At 35.3% G+C, this 20227-nt stretch overlaps 1 long non-coding RNA gene across 1 annotated transcript in view; it reads left to right on the top strand.

Moving 5' to 3' along the window:
- Positions 1–6325: 6325 nt before the first annotated feature.
- Positions 6326–20227, top strand: part of LOC307196412 — a 290432-nt gene continuing 276530 nt past the window's right edge. Inside the window, exons 1-2 of the long non-coding RNA XR_013831130.1 lie at positions 6326–6461; positions 18808–18994. This is a non-coding gene — a long non-coding RNA (uncharacterized lncRNA). The remainder of the gene's footprint in view (positions 6462–18807; positions 18995–20227) is intronic.

The following is a 20227-nucleotide window of genomic DNA, read 5'->3' on the forward strand; positions in this document are numbered from 1 at the left end:
CCCTGACTGATATGTACAATATATTTATTTTTGAACTAGCACTTAGAACATCTTCTGTCACACAGGAGGTACCAAATACATGTATATTAATATATTAACATATATATGTATATATATATATTATATTGATATATATGTTGGTATGAAAACTTTATCAATACCCCTCTCACAGAATTGAGCAATTGAAATCTATTAAAGAAGCTTTTTGTGGAAAGATAGAACTTTTTCTTATCCCATGATATTAAACTGGACAGAATAATATAAAAGCTGAAGAATTATACATTTTTTCTTATCTTGTTTCATTCCAGAAGTACCATGGCAATAAAATTTTAGTCCAAGTCCGGAATAATAAAATGGCCTGCCTGGATATATTGGGGAATAAAGGCTTTTAAAATTTACAGCTAATAACATTTGGGGGGAGAAAATGAATAATAATTCCCCCTATTATTAGAATTTATGGACTTCTTAGAGTAGCCCAGGATCACAGGGCCTGAAAAGGGACTGCAATTTTCAAAGTGGAAGGGTTAGGAGTTGGCTCATCATCAGAGTGATGGCTAATTACAACATCACAGCATGGGAAGCATCACCCTAATAGACAAAGTCTCAGGATTAGAACATTATAACAAAAACAGGTCATACCTATCAAGGAAATTTAATGTTTCCTTTGAATTACTTGCCACATAGAGGCTTCAGCAATTTTTTAACACTCATAATTGAGCTTGCGTTTCTTAACAAGGACAGCTACATTGATTTTTCCCCAGCATTAATGATAGGTGATTCCCTATTGTTTGAGATTTTGCTAAGTTCTGTTGCTTATTTGGGGAAACAGTCTTGACTTATTATTACCACAATCATGTTCCCTCTTCCTGTTTTTGAGACTACGACTCTTTTTACAACGTGTATTTCCCATTTCACAGAGATTACTGTCCTTTATTGCCCAATGTCTTGAAAACCATTGTTCCGGAAGTTTGGTAGTTTTTCCTTGTATCAGATGAGAAGATAAATCTGGTCCCTCTCCTTTGATCTTATTAGGAGGCTACTCACTCAAGATTGTTTTTACTATTATTATATTATTAGGGGAACTGAATTAGGGCTGTAATTTTAAATACTTTTTAATTGATAGAAACCTGACACCCTTAGCTTAAGGCACCCTCCCACAGAAATGGAACAAGGCAACCTAAAGCACATGAATAATGATCCAGAGTACAAGGTTTAGTTAGTGAAACTTTTTCAAGCAAATTTAAAGTAACTGTGCTTGAAGCTGATGCTAGACATACGTATAGGCAAATTTGCACCAAAGCCTCTAGAGTCCACTTCAAGAGGGTCCCACATTCCCTACCGGGAAGCTGAAAAAGTGAGTTCAGGATCCAGCCTCACCTGAGCCTTGAGACTTGTGAAGCTAAGAATCGTGTATTTTCAGAAGTTCCTTGTTTGGTGTGATTCAGACATTCTTGTCCTATTTTAGAAATCAAAGAAAAGCGGGAGAAAAAGAAACCCTCTGCTTTTCTTCCTGTGTTTTTTATTGGTCAAGATTAGTTTGGACAGTGCTATGTTGATATCAGTTGTTGTGACAGACAGTTTTGAGATAAGACTGAAGAGGTAGAAAACAGCAAGATCTTCAGTGAGTTAAAAGACTTAACAAAAAAGTTTTGCTTTATAACTTAGGTATTAAGGACTTTTCTTCTGAGAAAGGAATAACTTGATCCTAAGTCTGAGCAAACCAAAACTCGAAAAGACAGCTATTTGATAAATACTTCTGCTAATGGGTTTAGCATTTCTTTTTTCATGTTAAAGATATGCATTTTTAGAAATGCCACACATGGTGTAGGCTACATATTAAAAACGAATTTTCTCTTTGGGGCACTGAACATTTCTCAAGTTCAGAGCTGTAGTAAAGTATTGGATTTGCAAGGTTCTCAGATGCACTGATACCTTATGGCAAAGTTTCAAGTGGCAGAAAGTATAAGAGAAGCATAAAGAATAACGATATATTTTTGAGAATTCAATGTGTTTTTCTAGTTTCACCGTCAAAAACTGAGTGGGTAGAAGGTTATTGTTTGTAAATAAGTACTGAGAAATGCATGATAAACATTGGGCTAATTCAATTCAAAATATAATTCTAAGACACGACATATTTAAGAAACTATTCCTCCTTATATAAGCTGTTGGACACATCACAAATCATTTGGCTTTACTTTCAGCTGATGAACTGTAACTGAACGTTTAGTCTACTTGGTATTTACTTGGTACTTAGATGTGTTTACTATGCCTTTATGTTTGGGGAGTATTTAGTATTTATTTCATCGTGTACTACTACATGTAGGATTCTACCTTTGAAGACTGCTCCATGCCAATGGATAATGTGACAACTGTTCTCAGAGTGAAGGAAGAAAGTGGAAAAATTAGATCAAAATATGAATTTCAGATTAATATTGTTTATAATTAACCTGGAGGTTAATTATACTTCATTTACGTAATTTAATTAACTTAATTAAATTTTTTAAATTATTAATTAATTTAACTATTAAATAATAAAATAATTTTAACTTAATTAATTTTACTTTTTCCTCTACTTTTTGGATCCCTTTCAGGAGAGATGAAAGTGCACTTACCAGGCTCAGCTTCACATGCTTTAGAAAGTCTTTTCATCCCATTTCAAAAGACTATTAGCCTACAAGTGAAAATCATAATCCTTATCCATAGCTATTTTGTGGAGCAAATCAGACAGTAGTGTAACAATCGCTTAGCACTGTGTCTGTCTTATAATACATTTTAAAATATATTAACCGGATAAGGTTCAATTGGAATCCTACGTATGACTAGGTCCAAAAATTTAGTTTTACAAATAGATCTTTCCAAACTGATATTCTTGTTATGTGATATTCTTTGTCTTGTGATGACAAAGTATTGGGATTCCTGGTCTATGGTGACAACAGGAAAGAATAATGAAAACTTGAGGGAAGCCATGCATGTCATATATAGTATATACCACATTACTCTAGATATGCTGAAAGGTCCACATGTATGATTGCTAAAATAAAGAATATAAGAATAACTACAATAATATAATAATGATGTTGACAACATAAGAATTTAAGGATAATAAATTTAGTCCTAATGAATGCTGACATTTTCAATGCTACCTTTCCTAAGTAAAAATATGGGTTGAGTCATTGGCAAATAATGACAAGAAGGCTGTTCATTTTTATAACTTCCTGTATCTCAAGAGCTACATGCACTATGCTGTAGAAAGATCAAGGGATGACATTTGAGGTGAGATTTTTGAAGGAAGAGTGATTTTTCAATTAGAAAAGAGAAGAGCTATCAAAGGTCAGGAAACACAATAAGCAAAGATAGACAAAACTGTGAAAACTAATGTCATTTTGGGAAAATGTTCGTCAGTTTTATAGCACTATATTAGTCCAACAAATACTCATTGAATTTCTTCTATAAGCTAGGCAATCTAGTTGGTAGCATCAGATGATTTTATAGCTGACATATGTTTAAGAAAGGAAGAATAAAATTGGTTAACCCTCCAAACAAATTGAAGTGTCTATCTATATATAGCTACATATTTTAACAATAGTTTTAATTTTTTATTTCTTTCTTCGGTCATTGCATCTCATGTAAAAATTGCTATTTTGTTAAGGGACGTTATCAAATATTTTTTTTCTTATTAATGAGATAGTTTTTTTGAGCCAGTTCTCAAAATAGAAGTAAGATGAAATGTATATTCCACTAGTTTCCATGTCATATTTTCATTACCATTCGGTTCAAAGTCATTTCTAACTTACATTTTTATTTCTTCTTTGACCAATGGATTATTCAGAATTTTATTGCTTTGTTTATAATGAGTTGGATATTTTGTAGTTATCTTTTTATTGTTGACTTCTAGCTTATTTTCACTGAAGTCAGAAAATATATATTGGATAATTTCTATCCCTTAAGATAAATTAAGCCTTTTTTTTTTTTAAATAGCTTGGCATATGGTCAATTTTGGTAAATGTTCCATGAACTCCTCAAAATAATGTGCATTCTACATCTGTGGGTACAGTGTTTAATGTGCCAGTTAGGATAAGTACGGCGATTTTTTTATTGTCTGGATATTCTATAACTTAAAAAAAATTAACATGTCCAGAAGTTCTTTTACACACCATCTTTCATTTGTTCCTGTTACCTTGGAAGAAACTTGTTAACCAATTACCTATATTCAAACTCTTTTTTTTTAAATTGAAGTATAGTTGATTTACAGTGCTGTGTTAATTTCTGCTGCACAGCAAAGTGATTCAGTTATACAATGTATATGTTCTTTTTTCTATTCTTTTCCATTATGGTTCATCACAGGATATTGATTATAGTTCCCTATGCTATAGAGTAGGACCTTGTTGTTTCAAATTCTTTTTTATAAATACCTAGCATTATTTCAGTTTTCACTCTAGCCCCTGTTATGTATGATGATAAACTAATCACAGAGGAACATTTCTGTCTATATTCAGAATCAGAGGTAAACTGAATGGATGTGGTCAGGGCAGAGACAGCTTCATGCTTCATGCTCTTTTTATAATTTTAAGTATATTTTTTCTTAAATATAAATAAATTGAAATTTCAAATACAGTAAACATAAATTACAATAGGTACACTTAACAAAATCACCTTGTTAAAGTGAAAAAAAAGGTAAGAAAGAACAGGTTTCTCATAATGTGAATTATGACTACGTTTTATCATAATTTCTAATAAAATGGCTAATTTTGCCTTTAATGAATAAAGATGGGAGAATTGATAGAATATTGATAGAAATATTTACATCTAATGGCATTACATATAATAATTACACAGACTACTGACATTGCATAAGTGTAATAATCCTGATAAATTTGTAGTTGACTATTACACTGTCAGCTGGTACTGTGCAGTTTTCATGTGATCGTTCACAAACTAGCTATTTCGCTTGTGAATGGCCTGAGCATATACATTAATGTAAAATCAAAAATCATCATTTTCTTTTCAAATTATTTAATATATTACGAGGGATAAAATTATAAGATGTCTCTATTTTAAAACATTTCAGCAAACTAAAAATAGATAAAGCAAATAGAAAAAAATGTTAACAGTAAATACAGTTGACCTCCCTATCTGAGGGCTCTATATCCACAGTTTCAACGAACCGCCAATCAAAAACATTCAGAAAAAGATTCTAGCAAGTTCCAAAAGGCAAAACTTGAATTTGCCACACTCCAGAAGGCAACTGTATTATTTATACAGCATTTGCATTGTATTTACAACTACTTACAGAGCATTGACATTGTATTAGGTATTAGAAGTAACCTAGAGGTGATTTAAGGCATATGGGGCAGGATGTATGTAGGTTATAAGCAGATACTGTGGCATTTTATACTATAAGGGACTTGAGCATCTGGGGATTTTGGAATCTGAGGGTCCTAGAACCGACCCCCACAGATACTGACAGACAACTGCGTCAGTAACAAGCACTTGGGTGTTTGTAATACTAGACTATTTTTAATACTAGTCTATTTTTTCTATATGTTAAAACATTTTTAGTAACATAATGTAAAAAACAGAAGATTTAACGAGTTGTGTTTTTAAACACACCTACCACAATTATCACAGAGGTTTTCGTACAGTTTCACATTAGTTAAAAAAAAAACGTTGAAAATGATTCAGGTAACAGATTCTTCAAAGTGGTGTAGAAAGCTATTATCATTTCTCTTGAGAGGTTGAAAACAAAGACCTTATAAACTAAAAATTTTATTCAGATTTTAAAAATCCATACTTTTTCTTGTATTTGCTTATTTATTTATTATTGCAAATATTTTCTCCTTATTATTCAGTTTCTCATCAGAAATGAGAAGGCAACTTATCCAAGAAGAGTTTACTACTTACATGGAATATGGCAAATAATCATATGAGCTAACATTTATTTGTGATTTTTCTGTGAGAGCACTTCTCTTCGGTACGCTACAAGGTAGCAAAATGTTTAAGAAAATGTTACCGACCTTCTCAAGTCAATCCCCAACAGGAATCCCTCTGTTCCGTGTCTTTGGAGCCAATAGGAGGCCTAATTCAGTTCAGAAGCAAAGAAAAGCTTCATTCTTTGATCAAAGCAAGGAGAGGTGCGAGCTCTAGAGCACAGGTCCTTCCAGACAGGCGGTGGGAGGGGCTGCTCTCGAGGATTCTCTCCGGCGGGGAGCGGGGCGCGGCGGAGTTCTCGCGAGTCCTGCGCAGCTGCGGAGTTCTCGCGAGTCTGGCGCAGCTGCTCCAGATCGCAGTGCCGGGTGCAGCCTCTCGGCCCGCAGCTTGCCGCCGCCATCTTGAACTGCAGTGTTGTCTCGGAGCTCCTGTGCGGGGTACACGAAGCTGAAGTGTGGCGCGCGGCCCTTTCACAAGAGGAACGCTGGTCTGAAGGGCTGATGTGTGGCCTCAGCACGCGACCCCTGCTATGAGTAAGTGAAACGAGACCAAACAAAAGGGAAAAAAAGGTTAGACTTTATTACCCAGATTCTATGATTACGTCCCAGGAATTGTTGGCAGGCTTTGCCAGTGACAGAAAAGTGTCATTATCTCTATCTTAGATGACAAAAATGAGGGTTAGTAAATTTAGGTAATTTTTTGGACATCACATGCACTGTCTGGGCAGAGCAACTTACCTGCTTCATTGCCACTGGCAGTTAATGAAGTATTACTCCAGTAGGCAAATCCTTGCTGATTGTGTGAATGAAGTGAGAAAGTTCCAATTTCTAACTTAAAAATCTTCGTCTAGTTTTAATTGTACTTTGATATAATTTTTGTATTCAAGGAGTAAAATATTTACAAAAATGACTCTCTATTTTTGCTACCAAAATGCCAGTAAAATTTGTAATTGAAGGATTTTGCAAATAAAGCTTTCATTGAAACCGTTTCCAATGCATCGTTAAATTTTAGAGCAGGGAAACTGTACTAACCAAAATTGAAATATTTTCCTTAACCATATGTGAATTTACAAAGTACTTCATTTTGAAGAACAGCTAATTCCACTAGAATTTTACTTTAATTATAGCTGTACTGGTAGATGCCATCACTATAAAATTTGTTTCAATTAACCATTTGGTGAAAAGTATACAGTTAATTTGTATTTAGCTTCAGTTCTCCCCAACTGATATTTTATTACCTTAAAAGCCTTATTAAAGAAACTCATAAATCAGAGATTGCAGACTTATAGGCTGAGGGCAGAATCTGGCAAGTAAATATGGTTGGCGTGTACAGTTTTAAATTCTTGTTTATTTTTCATTAATGTTAATGTGTTTCACTAACTGTTTCATAATATTTAATTTGTAAGGAATAAAGGAAGTCAGATCCCAGATCCCACTTAAGAAATGGATAATTTAAATTAAGGATGTTTAAGCTTCTTGAACTTCAAAGCAGAAGATTTATTGTATTGATTTAAGTTAGGAATTATTATTTACATTTTATTTTTAAATTTAGGTATTGTGTAAATATGAACATATGTCAGAATTTCTGCAGTAACCACTAAAATATTAGATATCAATTTATAATTTTCTAACTGGTAAAGGAAAAAAATATGATAAAACCCTAAAAGGTTGAAGGTAAAAGGATGCAAAAGATAGAAAGCCAAGAGTTAACCAAAAATTAATCATCAAATTTTTCTTTAGTTGAACATGCCTAATTTTGGGGAAGGGTAGTAATATTGACTTCATTAAATCCATTTGCCGAGTTTATCGAGTTTTAGAAATTACTGAAGATAGTCCCAGTAGTGCAGAAAGTTATTTGTCTTTGAAATTTCATGCTTTAGTTAAAATTTTCTCTTTAGCTTGGTAATTATGCATGCACACAATTATTGCTCCAAGTCTGCCCAGGGCAATCTGTCTCTTTTTGTATACCCTAAGCATTTATTACATAGCAGAAAATAGATATTCTCTCAGATTTCCTTTTCCATAAAATCTTGACTGAAATATACATGTATTTCATGGGGTCATTCAGTTTTGATATTCAACTCAGTTGTCTTCTCTTTTATATCTCTCCTTTTATTTTGGGGAACAGACACCTTGATATTGCTTACTTTCAATTTGTATGAACACAAAGTCAGATAAAATGCACAAGACAGCATTTAGTGCCTTCAATCCATAGTTATATCTAACAGGAATCCGTCACTTAAAGCCTGAGAGAGTGATAGAATTTATTATCACTCTTTCTCAAACTCCAGCTTTATTGATTTTGTGAGCAGTCTCAAGAAAATAGCACAGTTAATGGGTAGTTCAGTGAAGAATCACTTTTCAGTTATATAGGAAACAATCTGTTAGCATCAGAATGTGGAAGTAGTGGAAATGCAGCCTGTTTTAAACAATAATTTTTAAAAATTAGATGACAAGGGGAATTATTGTGGGTGTTGGGGTAAAGTGTTTCACTTCCCACATTCACAGTGAAGCTGCCCTGCTTTGAGGAGCCAGGGTTTCTAGGTGCATGTCCCACAGTATAGTCATCAGGAAACATGGTGCACCAGGCACTACACCCATCACATGAATATAGGTACGTGGTATACATTACTTTCATTTTGAAGAGCAGATATTCACAATTACACCCACATTTATACACACAGAAACTGGGAACCGAAATCCACTGATTTTCATAGTCTTGAAAAACCCAAGAGTGATGGAGCCAGATCTGAGAAAAGTTTTGTGTCACTCGTACTGTATACCAACCGTAATAAATCAGTCTGGGTCTGTATCTCTGACGAAGTCTCAATTTAACTGAGAAGAGGAGATGAGAAATAGCATTATCTAGCATAGCAACTATAAACAAATTCAGGAAACATTTTTTTTTAAGTTATATGCAGTAGTGCACAGATGAACTCAGATGAATGTGGTATATTAGTTTTCTATAGCTTCCACAACAAATCTCCATAAATTTAGTGGTTTAAACAACACAAACTTATTATTTCACAGTTCTGTAGGTTTAATTGCATATAGGGCTCACCAGACTAAAAGTAAGGTGTTGGCAGAGCTGCTTTCTTCTCCGAGGCTCTGGGGAGTAATCTGCTTCCAGGGTCATTCAGACTGTTGGCGCTGGTAGGGTTCTGCTATAGTATGTTCTAGGGAGAGACAGAGTCCCCACATTCTCCCTCTCTCCCCATCTCCCTCCAAGAATGAAGGAGCCTGTGGCTTACAGGGGGAAGTTATAGGTTCTCACTGTTGAATCTCTTCTTTTTTTCCATTTCTCCAAGATCTGAACTTTCTGTGCCCGCCTCCCAAGTTGCCAACTCTCGAATCCAGTGCTGCGTTACCTTCTACTTGTTCACTTCATGGCGATCTTTGTTTTCAAAAATTGTACCGCCTCTTCCAAAATGGAATATCAAACAATTTCACAGTATAGGGAAAGGTCTCTATATTTTCTAATATTTTTCCTTTATAGAAAAGTGAGTATCTCCCAGCCCTAACAAAACAAGATTCTCTTATTTTCTTCAATGAGATTACTTGTCCTTCAAATGAGAAGAGTTTTACTTTGAATTTTTCATTTGGAACTTTACTTTCTACCACTTATATTTTAAATATATTTTCCATATGCCAAGTAGAAATGTATATTCTAATATTTAATATGATTTTCCAAAATGACTCACCAAGTCCTCTTCTGTACCTACTTCTTATTGATAATGATAAGTATATGGGAGTTATAGATGACAGACTAGGGTCAGAGATTTGATTCTTTTTTCTTTATTTACTAGATTATTGTGCTTGGTTAGGTTATTTAACATCACTGAGCTTCAAATTTCTCATCTGTGAAATGAGAATAATGCACCCAGTCAACTGTATAGCCACGTGGATTAAATAAAATCATGTATGTCTGTAAAAGAATCCAGAACAGAGCACTTTCTTATAGTGCTGATTCTCTCTCCCAATGCTTCCATTTTAATTGTTTGTGTTTTTTAGGAAGCTCTGTTGTTCAGTTAAAAAGATAAAATGAAAGATAACAAGATTCTGATTCACAGAGAACATGTTAATAACCATTCATTAATGAAGCTTTGAAGACAGTAGTGTAAAGAAAATATTAAATTTCAGTATCTTCTTGCAATTTCCCATGTTGTCTATATAATTAGATAAGTTCTCAGAATGCAGTTGTACATTTTGTAAATGACTTGTGAAAGTCAGCTAATCTTGTTTTAATTAGAGCAAATAAAACTGATGTGAGGGAAAGTTTCAAACTTTAATGTTGAAATCCTTTCAAGTGTAAAGTGCAGTGAAAAATTAGTTTTTTTAAGTGAGAAAGGAGACAACTAATATAATGAATTATTGATCTCATGAGAGGAGAGGCATTTATTTTTTGAAGCACAAGAAAAATATTTTTAAACAGTTAACAACCTCCCTTTGAGAAAGTGTACAAAGGCAAATTCCAAATGGAAAAACATAGAGCACGGATAATGATGAGCGTATTAATCATGAGAGCTCAAATGCATTGAGGATGTCCTGTGATCTACATGTTTACCAAGATGGTCCTGCTGTTACCCTCAGCTTGACTAAACTTTGGACAAGGTTTTAGGCCCTGACCTCCCTTTCCTTAGAGCGTTTACTTTAGACAACTTGGAACTTCATATTTTGTTTCTACCCCTTAGAAATGTAAATCTTTTAAAAACCTTCTTGCCATATTCATAACCCAAGACTATCTTTCTCAAGGGCCTGGGAGCCATGCCCTTGAAATATGATCATCAAGGAAGACAGTGCCCCAATTTCCTAGCTTCTGTGGGAAGTTAGGAGATGAACTTCAGTTGGCACTTTGCTTCAAGTTCTAAAACAACTTCCTATCAGGAAGATATTAGAAAGTTCACTTTTCCTTTGAGTAATACCAATTAGCAAACAAAGATGGCCTGTAATTCCAGCTCTTAAAATTCCCCAGTTTGCGCTCAGGCTGAGTTCTGTCATCTCTCTATTGCAACAGCCTTGAGTAAATCTACCTTACTTCTTTAACTTTGTCCTATGCAATTTTTACTTTGAAAATATCTATACATGATAATTTCCTTATGGCTCATACAACACCTCTACCCTTCAAAAATTTAATATGACAACAACTGCTACTACTACTACTAATAAAATATATACCTGGTTTAGTCGGCATTATATTTCGGAAGCAGTTTAGACACTGATCACCAGAATCCTGGCTTGTATAATTAGGTGGTACCATGTGATCCATCACTTTAGTCTTAACATTGTAAGAGCCCCCTACACTCAGTATTTTCTGATGATGAAAAATGTGTTACTAAGGGCTGAAACTTTATCTTGAAAAAAATATAATTAGATGTACACATGAATATAAAATAAACTTTAAGAATTGGTAGTGGCTAACAATGAAACTTCACAGTCCTTCTTAGAATTAGCTACTCTCTTGAAGTGTCTGGTTACATGTTTTAGTCCAGTCCAAAGATTTTCTGTGAGTGCCCATCTGTTCATCTTGTTCAAGCGCTATCACTAACAGATGAGACCCTTAGCCCTGGATTATGTGACTTCCCAAAGAACAGTCCTGAAGTACAAAGTTCTACCTACGTTTCTAGGGTACGTTTGTCAATGTCCGAATCACTGGTCTTCAGTGTGCAGACCAGGCTGTGAAGAGCAGCCTCTCTGCATCTCCTACCTGGACATCTTACTTGTGTATCTGCATGCTCATGGTGTGTGCACTTACTCTGTGAGGACCCTTCGCTCTTGAGATAATGTGAGGAATATTTTAAAATTCCTTTGGTAGGAAGGCTCATTTCCTGCATAGTGCAGACTTGGGAAACAACTCACTTCCCTGCACAGAGTTGTCATGACTATCTGGGCACTAACAAGAAACACTCCCTCTAGACTCAAGAGCAATTCAAGTGTATCCCTGATTATTTCATTTCAAGCCTTAGCTATGTCTGCAGCACCAGACTGTATTCGAGTAACAATACATTGAGGCAAATGCAATTATCTCCATGTATAGATGAGGAAGCTGATAGACAGAGAGGTGAACAACATTTTTCAGAAATGCATGACCAACAAGTTAACAAGCCTGAATTCAAACCTTATGTCTCTGTGTCTAAATCATGCTTTTCTTCCACTTAAATTTCCTCTCTTTCATAGAAGTAGGTGACATCAAGTCACCTGAAAGTACACAAATCACAGGTGAGAAAACTGAGGGTCAAAGAGGTTGAGTGATATTGCCCAAGATCTTCCAGCTCCTGAGTGGCAGAGCTTATGTCAGACCCCAGATCTTCTGATTCTAAGTCAGTTTTCAAATAATAATTAATAGAGGAATTGAAATATATGAAAATATGTCTTCCTAGTGAGGATGGAATTTTGGGACATTTGGGAGTTAATAGTTTCTTTTGTAGAAGTAATTACTAATGAAAACCTTTCCCCTATAATAACCATCAGAGCTTTTATTAGTATAAATTCTAAAGCTTATTCAGTTGTACACATTATTCTTTATTTACAGACAAAAGAAAACCAGTGTAGGAAGAGGAAGATTCTATCAATTAATTTTTTTTTAACAAATCCATTCAGCATTGTATCAGTCCAGGTTCTTCAGAGAAAGAGAATCAATAGGATGTGGGACGAGAGAGAGAGAGAGAGAGAGAGAGAGAGAGAGAGAGAGAGAGAGAGAGAGAGAGTAGAGTGAGAGGAAGAGAGGGAGGAGAGAGGAAGATTGATTGATTGACTGATTGATTTTAAGAAATTGGCTCAAGCAATCGTGGAGGTTGGGAAGTTCTAAATCTGCAGGGGAGGTTAACAAGACTGGAGACACAGGGAAGGGTTGATGTTGCAGTTCAAGTCCTTAGGTCATCTGCTGGCAGAATTCATTCTTTTTTTGGAGGAGTCAGTCTTTTTCTCTATTAAGGCCTTCAACTGATTTGATGAGGCCCACCTATATTATGGAGGGTAATATACTTTATTTAAAGTATATTGATTTAAATGTTAGCCTCAACTAAAAAAATACCTTGACAGAAACATCTAGAATAATGTTTAAATATCTGGATACTATGGGCTAACCAAGTTGACACACAAAATTAATCGTCATAAATATATACCATGAGTCCCTCATTGTGTTGATGTTAAAATTCACAGATGAAAAGAAGCACAATGAAATAGGGTTGTATAGTCTAGTGGGGGAAAAAACAAGCAAGCAAATGATTTCAACACCATGAAATACTTTTGCTAGTGGAGGTGTCTACAAGCTAGTGGAGGTGTCTACAAGCTAGAAAGCATCAAAGAAATTTACTTGATTGTTGTTAAGGGGATAAACAGAGAAGGTGTCATAGTAGGGATAGAGTTTAGCTTGGAACTTGAATGATGAGTGGATGTTTTCCAGGCCAACAAACAAAAAAGATGAGCTTCCAGTTAGAGAAAACTTTTTTGAGGTGCAGAGACCTGAGAGAGTATTGCATGTTGGAGAAGCTACAGATAATCTATATATCTGAAGCATATAAAGCATAAGGGGCAAGAGAGAGGAGATGAAGTTCAAGGACAGGTAGGAGCTAGATTGTGGATGACTTCCTGAGCCATGCAAGGGCTTCTGCAGCTTACTTATGCTGTAGGCCCTGGGGAAAACACAAGAATTTGTTGAGAGTTTTCTTGTGGACAGATTTTTGATACACAGAACCATTAAAGTTAGAGAGTAGGATGGGATTATGACAAACATACTATGTGAATTCTCCAGCATTTGCTGGTCCCACAGCTATCTTCTAATATTAAAGATACATAGGCATATCCCAGGCAGACTCCAAAACCTTTTTTCTATTCTTTTAAGCTAATTGTGTTCAGCCTGCAGTTCTCTCCTTTGGAACTGCCTGTTTGCCCTAGAGTTTTTATGAACTGAAATCAAATGACCAAAATTAACAGTGCAAGTTATTGTGTTTAAATGACCACATGGGAATGGATGGGGTAAGAGACATCTCTGCTCAGTGTGGTATACTGGAAGCCATTTAGAAATCATCTTGCACTGTATAAGTTTGAGTATTATTCAAGCTTCAGCACTTCAGAGCCTTGAGCAAGTCACTTCTCTGGGCTTTGGTTTCCTCACCTTTAAAATGAAGACAGAAATCTCTACCTGGCAGGTTACTATGGAGAATTAATAATTTACAAGAAGTCCTTAGCCCAAGATTTGTTGCATGATTCTCGTCCTAAAATATCATCCTTCTTGGTCAGATCTTTGAAAGACTGTCTATGACACAGAGTTTGCTCTCTGATTTTGAACCTTTTACAATTGAGTCCACCCTGACAGCCTATCCTTCGATGCTAATTCTTCTGTCTGGAATATCTGTTATCTATAGTCTGGTTGGTTGACTCTCCTTATAATTAAACTTTTAGATGAAGCCTTCCCTGTTACCAGCCCTCCAACCTTCCTAGAGCTGCCTCCTCACTTTATGATCACTGTTACCCCAGCGCCACTGGAGGAAGTGAGCTTTAGAGCTATGTATTTACTTCTGTTTCCCTAGCAATTTATGAAGAATATGACATGGTGGATGATAAATGTTTACAGTGAAGGAAATGAAACAGAGCTAAAAGAGCAAAACGTGCAGGCAATACACAAAGGAACTATTTCCCACAAAAATGTTTTTCACGTTGATTTAAATATACTGTCTTCTTGCAAACTTTTTCACTGAATTTGGGGATATTTCTCCTTGGTATGCATTGCCTTGTCTGTAACAAAAGATTGAACTGGATTACTGTAGTTCTGAATCTATATTTCTTTGAAACAGTTCAGTAGTTCAAAGGTAAATATTTTCTTGAGAAAAAAACATGTGTGGCATTTTAAAAGTCAGAAAATAATTGCCCACTTACTGCAATCTAAGTCCTTGTAGGTCATGCCCATGTGTGGTTCTGCCTCTGGCTGACAGGTTTCCAGAGCATCTCTTCCTGCTGTGTCCATCTCCCATGTATTGATGCTTGTGTGAGTCAGTCCACATGCCCCATCCACACACTCTCACAGGGTGGCAGCGATTTATTTTCTCTTCATTCTCTTCCTAGTCTGAAGTGCTTTATATTCTCAGAGGTCAGCAAAGCACTTTACTTTCTCAGAGCAAAAGAGCTATTAAAATCCAGCCTGCTTTTTTCTTTCAAAGTCAAATAAATCTCTGACTTTAAAGTGTACACTTAGATTCCACATAAATGCTTTTTATAATGTGTTTTATATTAGCTGTTAAAAACAGCAAATATAATAATTCCTCATTACAATATCACCTCATAGCCCCACTAACCAGAAGTGATTGTTTTTGCATGAACCATTCAAGTCCGATGTGTTCCATATACACTTTATACCCATGTTGACATCGATTCCTTTGATTGTGATCATAGTCAACATATCTTTGCATATTTTGTTTTTTAAACTTAAAAAACTCCTTTTTCTCATAGTTTTTCCAAATAGTTTATATTTTAACCTATTGTATTAACATTTTCTTTTTTTTTAACTTTGTTTCTTAAACACTTTTCTTTTGTGATTTTTGTGTAAAAAGCAGAATGTTTGAAATCAGACAAATCTGAATTAGAAGTCAAGCTCTGACAACAGTGTGTTGTGTTTACTCGAACACATGATTAACAATGTTAATGGTTTTCTTAGTTATAAATAGAGAAAAAAATAATAAAACATAGAATGTTCATGAAAAAATGTACTAATATATGTGACAAAATCTAGCGTGTTGCCTAACATATAGTAAACTCATATAGAAAACAATTGAGATACAAATTGTTTTCTTCCTTCTTCTAGAAAGTTGAGATTATTTTTTCTTCTGGCTAATACAGATAATGTTGCAGGTAATGCCTTAAATATAAGTTTATACTCTATTTACTCTCATACAGATATATGCATGGAAATTATGAATATGAATTTTCTAATTACATGTGTTTCTAGATAAATTGATACATATATTTAGGGCAAGAGTTGTCTGATTAATCTCTATACACTTTAAGTTAATGGTTCTCCACCATGAGCAAGTTTGCCCTCAGGGGACATGTGGCAATATCTGTAGACATTTTTGGTTGTAACAACTAGAGGAGGAGGTGAAATTGGCATCTAGTGGGTAGAGAGCATGGATGGTGCTAAACAGCCTATGATGTTATGAGTACAACCACTCATGATGGAATTGCCTCACTCACAGGTCCAGTGTGCTGCGGTTGAGAAACCCTGCCCTAGATCTACCACAGTACTTGGTATGTCATACACAGCCAATAACTACTTGCTGACTCTATGGGAGTCTCACCTCCGCACTGAGAGTAAAAAGTTGGTTCATGAATTCACGATGCTCATTTTCTCTAGTATGTTCATTTTCCCATTAAAAGACAAGAGTCAGAAATGCCAAAAGTAATTATTATATCAAGGGGATTTATTCTGAAAACATATTTATTCTTTAAACATTTATTTAAAATAAATAAACATGTTTATTTATTTTAAAATAAAGTATAGTTTGTCCCACTGGCACTTTGTCCTCATGAAGGCATTTTTTTTTCAGGTACAAAATAGATTAACATCCACTTTTGCCCACTTTATCAAAAGCCATAATACAGTTAAAATTAATAGAAGAGTGACCTCCATTATAAATGTTGCCAGTTATCTTTCAGACCAATGAGTATTTAGATGGCCTGAACAAAATAACATTCTTAGATCAAAAGCCCACTAAAGGCTGAAGTATACTTGAGATTAAGCTAATTGCAACCCAGGAGAGATGACGTTAACCAGTATTGTTCCATGTGATAATTGTAATAAAGAAAGCCAGGTAAAATCAAGAGCCTTTGGTGAGCTCTATCAGGTTTAACCAGCTCACGAGCCCAACCTACCTGATAAAGTAGAACGTATTTACAAAGAGCAGCTTCAGTTTTCAAGGAATAAAATGAGGAAGCATCCATCTTGGTGGAAAGGATGAGATTAACAGCTGAATTTGAATACTGGATTTCACCTTGAAAAAACTATTAATTTCTTTATCATCATTATATTATTATTATTTCTTTAAAAATTGAAATGAGAGGAATAAAAGAACAGTGAAGATAAGGTAAAGGTGTCTTATTCTAAAGAAAAAGAAAAATGAGAAAGAAAAGTTATAGGTAAGACTTCCATATGTCAAGTATAGATTGTGTCAAAACTCTATATGCGTCACCCCATCCAATTCTTAGAACATATGATGAAGCGTTTATTTTCAGTGGTATTTTAAAGATAAAGAGACCAAGGCATATGTAATTTAAATGGATAGGCTGAGATCATGCAGGTAGTAAGTGACAGAGGTGGGATGCAACAGTCTAAACCCTACATTATACTGCCCATCCAAGCTAGTAGGTTTAATGCCAAGTCTCCTGATGCCAAACTCTGTTCTTTATTCCTCTGTTAGTGGAAGACTGACAGTTAAACAATGATATCAAATTCAAAATCTTCCTAAAAAACTTCATTGAAAATCTTTTGTCATCACCTGTGTTTTTAAGCCAAATTTCTTCAAAATGTGAGATATTTAATCGTATAAAAATAGTTCACATGTATATATACATAACAAGAATATAGTCAGCCCTCCATATCTGCAGTTCCATATCTGTAGATTCAATCAACCATGCATGTGTAGTACTGTAATATGTACCTAGTGAAAAAAAATCCACGTATAAGTGGATTGAACAACACAAACCCGTGTTGTTCAAGGGTCAACTGTAGTTAGAATTTTGGTGCTCATGGAAAGAGAGTGAGGATGTAGAGTATCATTAAGGACAATGCTTTTGGATATAAAACTTTTCTTTATTGACTCTGAGAAGCTCTGCAGGCTTCTCGCGTGGTCATTGGGGGTCAAATGGAAAAATAAATCTGAATTGATGTATCATTAAGATAATGTCTTAACTGTTAGCTGAAATAGTCATAAAGAGGGAATAATATACATCCTCTACATTTATTCAACAAATAGTTACTTGTCTATTACTATGTTCTAAGGTACTATATGCTAGCTGGGGAAGATAAAAATTAAACAATTCAAATAAGATCTTTAATTTCATTAAGCTTCCATTCAAAGCAGAGAGACACAATATAGACTAGCAATAAGCATTATACATTATGACAGTGTCAAGTGCAGCTTGAAGAATACAATATGGTAATAAAAGAATGAAACTGAAAGAAGCTACTTTCATTCGGGTCAACCAGAGGCCTCTCTGTGGAGGTATGGATTAAATTAAATTAGGTATATCTCCTATGATATACCTGGCACAGAATAGGCCTTAATACAGCAAATAAATTATTAACATTTGCTTTAACACATACTACTTCAGGAGACTTAGCTTCAAATTTGAAAGATGAGACTAATCATCTGAAATGATTAAGACCACAGAATTCAGAGGTGGTAGTGACCTGTACAACCTCTCAACTCTACTCTCTGTTCTAATTAGAATGGAGAAGAGTTCATTTGAGAACTGAGTAGTTCCGAATTTGAATCTAGCAGGTTACTTACTGGCTCTAAGGGCATGGGTGATTTACACATATTCTGAGTTTCTGCTTCCCTCTGCTTTGCTAAAGTTGGGAGTGAGGAATCTTTTTTTCCCCTCTGGCAGGTGCTATCTTCCAACTTCCCTCCTGTCTCCCTCCCTCCATCTCTCCCTCTGCTGTGCTCCAGAGCACCAGTAAATCCCAGGAGAGAGCTTTTACATGCCTCCAATCAGCCTGAATCTAAGTGCTGACTGAGGTCCTCCACTTTGGGACACTGACAGGCTTTGGCACACCCTCAGCTACTAGGAGCTATTTAAAATAAAATAGGCTGCTTGGACAATCACAAAGGTTTGAGAGACGACCAAAGCTAGGACAGCGTTGAAAAACAAGGTTTATCTTTTGCAGGAGGCCACTCCTTCAAGACTGGGAGAGGTGGCTGTTCCATCTAATGCATAGAAACCAACACAGAGAATCGAGCAAAATGAAGAAACAGAGGAATGCATTTCAAGCAAAAGAACAAGATAAAACCTTAGGGAAGAAACCTTAATGAGAAGGAAAGAAACTTGTCCATGAGGATATAGCTACTTATTGGGTAAGTCCAAACAAATATTTATTCCCCATTTCATACTGTTTCTTTCACTCTCCTCTGTCACTCCTATAATGTGATGAATTTAATTGGTAATGTGCAAAAAACATCATAGGAGGAAGGTTTTAAGGGGGCCAGGAGTGATCAAAAGATTCTTTGTGGGAAGAGTGGTTTTGAGCCTCAGTGCGGCCTTTACTAGTTCTCAAAGTATGTTCCCAGGAGCAGCAGCATGGTTACTTCTTGGGACCTAGTTAGAAATGCAAATTCTCAGATCTCACCTGAGATTTACAGAATCTGAAACTGGCACTGGCCTCAGCAGTCTGTGCTTTAACAAGCTCCCCAGAGGATCATGAGACACATCGAAGTTTGCAAACCACTATTTCAGACAAATGGTTAGGAATAGAAAAGGTATCCACTAAAAAAGAAACATGATGTTCATTTGCAGCATAATATTGCAAAGTGAAATTCTCACCCTAGTGATGTTTTGTGAATGGAAAATGAATATGGATAGATGATTGATACACGGATGATAGATAGATAGATATTCATCCTACCTATATCACAAATCATGTTTGCATTCTACCTGTATCTGAACTCATTTTATTCTCATTATTTTCCTTGCTTCTTACTGCTCTAAAAAGCGGTCTGGCAATATTCTGTCTGGTAAAGAATTAGTAATAGTAATCGTTTTTATTCATTTTCACTTTCTCCAGGAGGTAAAAACATATTTTTCTGTAGAATAATTTTATGAATGTTGGTATAACGCCCTCAGATTTTGCTCAGAGTTATTATATGATGCTGAGTGAAATAATCCAAGGTCTGAAGCTTCCTCTGTGGGTGGTGCCTTATCAGCTATTATCAATTGCTGCTCTTACTGATTCTTTGTAAACTGCAAAGCACTATTCAAATATTAATTATTGATCTGCCTACAAGAGAATCTGACATGCACTCAAATAATTTCAGAGGGATTCTTGCATTACAGTGATTTTATACTTCACTTGCTCATAAAATATGAGCTATTTTGGATAGATTTGATAGAGTGGTACCCTGGAGATTCTGCATCACAAGTCAGTGAGAAAAAGAATAAAATTAGCCTCAAGTGGTGGGCATGTCAATATTAAAATCTACCATTTACTGAGTTGTATATGTAGATATTGCTGCTGTGGATTTACAGATACTATATGGACTCCTCACAGCCCTACTTTCTGTCTAGTATCATTGTGCCATTTTAGGTTGAAA

Source organism: Stenella coeruleoalba (assembly GCF_951394435.1).
Source record: "Stenella coeruleoalba genome assembly, chromosome: 13".
Taxonomy (NCBI): Eukaryota; Metazoa; Chordata; class Mammalia; order Artiodactyla; family Delphinidae; genus Stenella; species Stenella coeruleoalba.